We start from the raw sequence: 9,694 nt of genomic DNA on the forward strand, positions 1-9,694 counted from the left end.
TTTTCTGATTTTAGCTCATCAGACTATGATCCTAAAATGTCAGGAAGAAGCCAGTGTGGGGGCTCTTCACCTGGGAGGTCGAAACAGGATGGTCACAAGTTGGAACTCAGCTTGGAGTAACTGGCAAAAAATTGGAAGTTGAGAGCCAATTTGGACTTGAGGCCTTATCTCAGGATCCCCTCAAATTAAACGAAAGGAAGAATATCTGCCTTTTAAATACTGCCTATGAAAATGTGCACAGCCAGGCATGGTAGGATGTACCCAAAGTGCCAGCACCAGGCAGGCTGCAGGGGGATCACTTCATTCCAGAAGTTGGAGGCCAGGAAAATGCTGACCCCTCTCCAAAACAAAGACAAACAGAAAGTACATAAGGATTATAAATATTCAAAATGCTAGAAACTATTCACTTAATGTAAATTTCATTTGCAATAAAGACACCCCCTCTTTGCTTAAGTTTTGCAAATATGATTTTTCTATCATGTATTCTGAGGCAAGACATCCTTGTAATTTCAAAAAATAGTACACAGACTTTCAAAATTTTCAGTCTTTGTAAAAAAGATTTAAGATAAAATGATGGATTAAAACATCTCAATTGTATTGCCCAGTATTCCATAAATATGTATATTTTAAGGCATCAAGAAACAGTAAAAAATCCTGATTTCAAGTTATTGTGCTAAGGAAGTCAGTGTTCATGAAATGATGTGTCAAGTCAATAACTGGACTGTTTTTGGTACTGAGTACACTTGTTAGGCAAGTGTCCACTGGGCTGAATCCCCAGCCCTGTTTATTTCTCATTTTGAGACAGACTCTCACTCAGTTGTCAGGTTGTTCTTGAAAGTGCAATCTTCCTTCCTCAGCCTCTTGAGTCATTGTGATTTGAGACTTGCACCACCATACCAGGCCAAGTTCATAACCTTTACATCTCCACATTAAAAATTAGTGTTTGTAGTGCTGGGGATCAGACCCAGGACCTTATACATGCAAGGAAATTGCTCTAGCATTGAGCCACATCTTTAGCCTCACTAATCAACTTTTTTTAAAAATTCAGTTCAGTTGGGAAAATCATAAATGAAAATTGGGTGGCGGGAAAGAGAAAAATTTTATTTCTATTTGATCCAAGTATTTTCCCACAAGGAAAAAATAAGTTAAGATGCATTTAAGTAAACAGAGTTTTTTTAGAAAACAAATATGCTGTATCAAAGGCAAATAGAGACATATTAAAAATATAATGTTAGCAAAAGTAACAATGAAATTTCAGTATTTTACTCTATACTCAAGAATGTAGAGAAATCTAACCATCAACAGCTAACTTGTCCAGCCTTATTAGCCCGCCCGCCTGCCTCAAACCCGTGGCCCATTCATACTGGTTTCCTCACTGCAAAGTGCTACCTGCAAATAATGACTTTATAGAAGGGCACTTCCCTGAGAGCACATAGGGCATCGCTGCCTAGAGGATACTGTTTCTCCTCCTGGTCTGAGGATGAAGTCAGCAGATGGGAGCCTCCACACCCAGACACAGGAGGGTCAGGAGAAACCCACACACTATGGAAGTAACTGTATCACTGCCACTGTGGTTTGTAGAATGAGAGGGATATGAAACCTGGGTTCAACACCCACATCCCCTGCAAAATAAGTCATGAAGGTTCCTCCTTCAAGTCATGAGGGCAAACTATCACAGCAGTGAGGTCTCAGAGTGTGATGTGCCACGCCCTGCATCAGAACCCTCACAGGGTCAATCCATTCAGACTCCAGAAACTTCTCAGGTTGGTAACAGTATTTGCTATATTTTGAAAAAAATAAGAGATAAGACTCATGTTACATAAAACTAACCATCTTAAAGTGAATGGCCCAGTGGAATTTTATACAATTACAATATCAAGCAACTAACATTTCAAGCTCAGAATGTTTCCATTGCCCCCAAAAGAGGGCTCCACTGTTACCTATTCCTTCCTTACCACAGCCTCTGGTGACCGCCTTGCATTCCTCTGGGTGTGCACGTGAACGTATGTGTGGACTCATGCCCCATTGTGTGTTCTACGTCACCTTCGTCCTCTGGTGTGATTTTGAGGTCTGTCCACACTATGGCAGATGTCAGGGGTTCATTTCTTTGGGTACCAGAATAATGCTCCATTGTGTGGAAATGTCACTAACATGAACTTCACTGGAGACTCAAGTAAATCCCAAGCCCCTAAGCAAGCCATGGTGCCTTGACCAGCCCACCCCCACCAAGGACCTGCTGATGACTGCCAAACCACAGCATAGATAAAAGTTTTCAACAGGAGACTGAGCTACTCTTCCTAACTCACGGAGGTGGCCACCAGCGTCCCTGCTCTGCCTGACTCAGGGCAACTGCCCTACTGAAGCCCACCCTCCCTGGTGGCAGGAAGAAGGGAGTTCAGTGGGCCCCACCAGACTTCCCACAGGTCTTCACTCCCGTCGTCTTCCCTCCCCACCACACGGTCGGCCTTTGCCAGCTGGACTCCCTTCTTGTGAACGCACATCCCTGTGTTCCACTCAGCCTCTGCTGAGAATATAAATAAATGAGTGTTATGTCTTCATGGCCTCTTTCCAGTTTGATGGGTTTGAGTTCCTCCTGGCAATTAATCCTCTACAGTATAGTACTCTGTACACAAACATACCCAGCAATGAGCTCATTGAAAGTCAAATGATTTCGTCACTGATGCTTTCTACAATACTCAGACTCCCTGGTAGACAGTTAAAGGATTATTAAATGCTTACATAACCCACTGAGACTCTTTGCTTCACTCTAACATAGCCCTCTTCATTCACATTCACCAAAAATTACAGCACTCTTATTATGGATTTAATGCTTATCAAGAAAATATGATCAAAATCAAATAAGATATCATTATTGCCTTGAAAAGTTTTAAAAATGAAGTGATAATAAGAGAATACTTTCTGTGATTCTGGGAAATTTTTATCATATAAGAAAGATGTTGTACTCTGGGAGCCCGGCACTAGGAAGCACAATCCAGCCCCGATGGGCAGTGGGGGGAGGGGGCAGTGAAGACGACTTCCAGGGAATGTGAGTTGAGACCAGGGTGCTGTCTCAAGGGAGGGACGGGGTGCCTTGTGACTGGCCCACATCTTTATGGTGGCAACGGTATTAGTTTAGACTGATGCAGACCGCATATTAAATAATAAAGAATATTTCTTGCTTTTTCCTCAGGAATTTATTGTATGCCTCTGTCTTAGTTACTTTTCTCTCACTGCTGAGATAAAATACCTGACACCCAAAGTGAAATGGGGAAAAGTTTATTAAGCTCACGATTTGTACAGGTTTAAGTCTGTAATCAGCTGGCTCCAAGGCAGAGTGGCTTGGCAGAGGAGCGTCACAGAGAGAACCAGTTCATATGGCCCCCAAGATAGCAAAAGACCCTAACAGTGTCTTTCTGACTCTTATTTTATCCAGACTCCTTAAGGTGGGCAGCACCAACACCCTTCATCCCAGTGCCCTTGATCCGATAGCATTGCACCATGAATCAGTTCCAGCATCACACACTCTAAAAGCAGCCACCTCTGAAGATGCCCCACCTATAACTGCATGAGGATTTGGGGGACATCCAGATAGAAGCCATAAAAGCCTTCCTGGCAGCCACAAGGTCCTGAGTTGCATTCCCGGTACCAAAAATAATAGCTAAATTCATGGAAACAGAGTAGCACACTAGTCGCCTGGGCCTGAGGTTAGGAAAAATAAAGTGCTCGCATGAAGTTTCAGTTATGGATGATGAATGATTTCAAGAAATTTGCTGTATGCCATTGTGCTTACAACTTGTAATACTATAATGTATGCTTACAAATTACTTAAGAGTGGAAATCCCTCTGTGTTAATATTATTATAGAAGGGAGGAAGAAGGAAGGAGGCAGAGAGGAAGAGAAACAGAGAGGAGGAGGAGGGAAAGAGAGGCACAAGGGAGGCAGCAGAGCGCAGCTAGCCTTGTGGGTACGCACCCTATGCAATCGCACAGGTGCCCCTGCACAGGATCACCCTGTACTTGCCTAAATGCTCTGCTGTTGCCATCATAAAAGTTCGAGTAATTTTATATTAGCACTTCACATTTCATTAGGGAAGTCCAGCAGAAAATGCGAAAATGAGCAGAAGACAGATGTGCAAATGTGGCTGCCACCATTCCTTGTCACTGCATTCCTGTATAGCATCCATGCTGTCTGCTACAGAGCTGGAATAGTGCATTTACTCAGAATCTGCGACCTTGCACTGGGAAGCACTCTGGGCTTGATTTCATTCTCTTAATTCTTGATTCAACTCTCTCTTCACACCATCCTAAGTCTATTAACAATTTTGTCTTTTAATTTGGGAGTTGTAAGTAAAGCTCAGTGGAACAATGGAGCATATGTGTGAGCAAAAATAATCCACAAGAATACCCGTGTGTCGTGCTTCGCACCCTTGTTTACATACTGTAATGCTAAACCCCACAAGCACAGGAAATGGGGCGCTAAGGAGAGTGTAACTAGGAGATTCACATGTCTCATCTGTCAGGAAGTAAGTAGGAGGAGGGATCCTGAAGCTCAGAGGCTGCACAGTGGGTCCACAGGACAACTTGAGTCCAACACAGAAAGATGGCACTGCATTCTAAGCACCACCAATGGCCAAGCGGCCCTGTCCCGGGTTCCTTGACTGTGTTAGCCAATGGTCCTGCTGAGGCTTTGGAGGGAAAGGGAAAAGTGGGGCAACACATAGTTCTTCCTAACTCATTAACAAATCAAGCAGAGAGACTGGTACCAGTTTCCGTATCCTGGTGCAACAAAAACAGTATCGCTTTGTCCATCAGGTTCACTATTCTGGAATGAATGAAATCCACAGGCACGTGCAAGCTACAAAACAAGAATTGTTCATATGTTTACATTTAGAACTGACTTTGTGCAAGATATACAATAGGAATCGTTCATATATTTTCATTTAAAACTGGCATTGTAAGATTTAAGATGAATAGCAAAACTTGTTAAGAATTGATTATTTTTCTGCACATGGAAGGAACTCAAATGGCAAAGGGTACTATGGCAAATGGAAAGATCACAGGAGAAACAAATCTGTTTTAGAATCTTGATGGCACTCATTCTGACTCTTTCTTTTCTTTCTTCCTTTCCTCCCTTCCCTTCCCTTCTGTTCTTCCTTCCTTTCTTCTTTCTTCCTTTCCTTTGAGGCAGGGTACTGGGAATTGAAACTAGAGCCTCGAGTATGTTAGATAAGTACTCTACCGTGGAGCTAGCCCCTTTAAATTTATTTTTTGAGACAGGGCCTTCTTTTGTTGCCAAGACTAGCCTCAGACTTGTGATCCCATCACCTCAGCCCCCTAGAGTTGGGATTACAAGCATACACCATTGCATCTGGCTGTTCTCTGCTTTTGAACAAGGACTCTATTTTTTTATTTGTACCAGGCCCAACAAGTTATATGGCTGGCCCTGCTATGTACCAGTGAAAAGAACCTGGTTCCTTGGAGAAATAGCAGTTTCTAAGGGTTTCATGATAAATGAAACCTGAACCTGAGCATTTTAAATCAGAAAAGAAGAATGACCCAAAGGACTGTGGATGCATGAAAATGGATACAGGGACTAAGCTAAAGGACCTTGAATAGCTAAAGGTGCAAGAATGTGAGCAGAAAAATAAACAGCACTTGAGCTTGGTCCCCTTGCTCTTTCAGAGTGTGCTACACTTGGTGCTTCCTTTGCAATGACCAGAGTAGGAAAATCAGAAAGGAAGTAGCCTTACAGAAGTTGAACTTGACAAATGCTACTTTGACCAAGTGATAAAAGGTACCATCAACATGGACTTCATATGGCTGTCATATATGCCCTACCATCCTGCAACAAGCTCACTTCACTTGGATTTTCCTCCCGAAATCATTAACAGCAATCTAAAAACTCACACAGTCAAATACCACTGAGCAGCAATTGAGGGGCATTCTACAAAATACTTCACCAGTATTAGTCATTCTTGGAAAGACCACGAAAAATAAGAAAAGACTTAGATACTCATGTATACCAGATGAAGGTGGTTTATAAATGATCACTGAGCAGAATGTGGCACCTTGGGTTGGGTATAAAAACAAAAGGAGGACGACAATGAAAAAACTATGGATGAAATCCAAATTATATAAGGGGTGTAGTTAATATAATTGTTCAACATCAATTTTTTAGTCTTGTCCCAATTTGTCATAGGCTGCATGTGTCCTCCCAATTTGCCTGTGTTGCAGTCCTAAGCTCCTTTCCCTGAGAACGTGATTGGAAACAGGACCTTCAAAGAGGTCATTAAGGTACAAATGAAGTTGCACGAGTTTACCCTAATCCAGTATGACTCATGTCCTTGTAGGAAGAGATCAGGACACAGATATCACTCAGAAAGAGTGTAGAATATGAGAGGACATGTCATGAAGACAGTTATCTGTAAGCCAAGTTCAGATGTGAAAGGAGAAAGCAAACCTGATGACATATTTCCCTGCGGGAAAATAAATTCCTTTGTGCTGTTTTGGTGTGGTTGCCCTAGCAAACTAGTACACATGGAAAATTTCTTAAATGAAGGAAACTAGAAGTAGAATGTTTAAGGTATTATTTTGTAACTTTTATGTAGACATATAATTATTCCAAAATTAAAATTGTATTTTAAAATAATTTGAATGAACACCTGGAGCCCAAAGCTGGGATAATATGAGAAACAGACGGAATAATGGTAAATTTATATTATACCACAAAATAAAAGAAATATCACACTTATATAATTAAATTGTTTAATGAATTCCTTAGCAGAGAAAGGCAGTTCTTCCTTTCAGTAGCACTCTAGCCAAAAGAGAAAAAATGAGATAAATATAAAATCAACGTCAGGCAAGAACCACAGTTTTAAGTGTTGCTGGCAAGAGACACAGATAAATGCTAAAGATCATCCTGTGAAAGCACAGTGAGAAACAAGGCAGTTTTTGGACTCCAAGTGTCATCCCATCGGATGCTTACTCATAGCAAGGGTCAAATGGTAACTTCACACTGGGAAGAACTGCAAGATACCTCGCAGAAAAGTAAATAACAGTGTCAGAACCCAACATACTGAACTTGTGTGTTTATTGACAGGTTGTGCTAAGAGAAGCAGAGATTGCCTTGGAATCCTGACCGAAGCTATTCAACTTCAAACTAATCGTGGGAAGACAGACAATTCCAAATTGGGAAAAATTCTACAAAGTGAATACAGCATATCCAAAAAAACTTCAGGACATGAAAAGTGACAGTGAGAGAGTCAGAGCCTAGAGAAAAGTAAGAATATGTTGCAGTTCAATGTACTGCGAGATCCTTAGTTGGATGCTGCAATAGGAGGTTGATATTAAGAGGAAAATGTGTGTGTGTGTGTGTGTGTGTGTGTGTGTGTGTGTGTGTTGGAAGCAGCTTGGAGCAGGAGAACAGTTCCTTGACATAACTAAACCAGAGAGTAAGAGCCAAGTCTTTCCATAAATTGTATATAGCAGAAGCAGAAGGATATATTGTCTTTAAAGTATAAGAGAGAAATCTAGAATTTTAGACATAGACAAAATATATTTCAAAAAGATGATCACTAGTTTTTTCCAAGTCCCACCAAAATATACAAGAGTAACAGAAACTTCCCACCCATTCTAAGAGGTCAATATGGCTCTGACATCAAAGGCAAAAAAAAAAAGTATGACAAGAAAACTGCTGACCCATATCCCTTATGGATTTAGATGCAAGTATCTTCAATAACATACTAGAAAACCAGAACAGCATACTCTCAAAGGTAGAATATAGTTCAGGACTGCAAACTTGCTTCACAAAGAAAAATCCATGTATACACAATATTAATGGATCCGAGTAAAAAAATACATAGAACTTGAGTAAAGGGAATTTATGAAAACTTAACATCTTCTCATGATAAGAACACTCAATAAATAGGAAGAAGGGTAATAAGAGCCATCTATGCAAATGCACAGCTGACATCATTCTTAATGGAGAAACATGAAGTCTTCCCTAAAATCAGGAACAAGATGATAATGCCTACCCTAACTGATCTTCCTCAGTTTGCAGGGAAATTTTGTTAGTTCTTATTAACAGGTCACAAATGTCAGGTGTGTAGAAAATCATTTTATTATTCTAGTTCATTTCTGATGCATGCAAGACCCACACAAGAGAGAAACCTGCTGAATATGAGGAGAGTGAGAGTGAGAGTCTTCATCTCTCCTGCAAAGGTAGGAAGACACACGACAGTGCGTGATAGACACGGGCTTTATAAAGGTGAATTTTGTGGGAGAGCCTTCGACACTCCTAGTTCACTTCTAAGGTATGAAAAGACTCACACTAGAGTGTCCAGGAAAACCTCTGTACATTCTGTTGCTTTTCAAGTTCAGTAAGGGACTCAGCTGGAGAGGAACTCTATGGGTGTATCCAAAGGCTTTTTGGATTCTCATTCTTTTGAATTCATGCAATAATATGCTCAAGAAACCATGAGGAATGAGGCGGTATGAGAAAGCCTTGATTTCTCTTACATCATGCAAAGACACATGATAATGCACACTGAATACAGACTCTGTCGGTATCTGGTATGGGAGGGAAGCCTTTTGTCCAAGTTTGGTCCAAATGCATGGAATCATTCCCACTAGTCACAAACACTATGAATGGACACAGTGTGACCAAGCCTTCACATTTTGCAATAACATTTGAAGAAATAGAAGAACTCACTGGAACAAAACCCTATGAATGAGTATTCAGACTGAGAAATACTGCACTTGGAAGACATGATAACGCACACTGGAGATGGACATTATAAATGTCAGATATGTGAGGGGGAAGACTTTGACTACGTCAGCCTGAAAGCGAAGCCTGAAAGCACTCACACTGGAGGAATCTCTGCAAGGACCCACAATGTAAGAAAGAAAAAATGTCCTAATATCTCTCCCACACCTTCAAAAGCCTGTGCCAACTCAAACTGACAGTAAATAATAGGGATAGAAGGTATGCGGGAGAGCCTGGCAGAGTCCCAGTTCATTTCTAATGCCTGAATAAAACTACTGAATGTGAGTAGTGTGGTCAAGGGCCACGTGCTGAAGGCTTGGTCATGCAGCCCAGGGACTTCGGGTGATAATGATGTATCAATGAAGGTTCATCAATTATGGCAAGGGACCCCTCTGGCAAAGGAGGCAATGTAGGAAGGGACAAGGTACATGGGAACTTGCCTGCATTCTTGACTCAATTTTGCTGGGAAACTAAGCCTGCTCTAAAAAATACACAAAGTGTATGAGGAAAAAGAACCCATTGTTTGCAACAATGCCTTTGAGAAACAGTGTGGTCCAGCTTGTTCACAGTCCCCTGAGCTCCCGGTCTGGGCTGTGAATCCCAGCCTGGCTCTGATCTGTCACCTTGAGAATATTCAGGGACAAGGCCCTCGATTTTTGCTCCTTCTCAGCAAGGAATCGATCTTAGCTAGGGTCTCATTACACAGATGAGAACAAAGCTGCCCTGGTCCATGTTGGAAAGGCCTGAAATTCTCATTCTCCACACTTCCCTTCCACGAACCACCACAGACACGCCCCCAGTACCCTGAAGAACCTGGCTCTGAACTCCACCCTTCGATTCCCACATACCTGCAACGAGAGTGGGCTGAGGATGGATCCAGGCTTCAGAGAGCCCTGCACAACAGAAGTAGAGCATATGTCAATTATATAGC

This window comes from Cavia porcellus, unplaced genomic scaffold, assembly GCF_034190915.1.
Source record: "Cavia porcellus strain 051 isolate PalLab524CR breed Dunkin Hartley unplaced genomic scaffold, mCavPor4.1 scaffold_3, whole genome shotgun sequence".
Classification (NCBI taxonomy): Eukaryota; Metazoa; Chordata; class Mammalia; order Rodentia; family Caviidae; genus Cavia; species Cavia porcellus.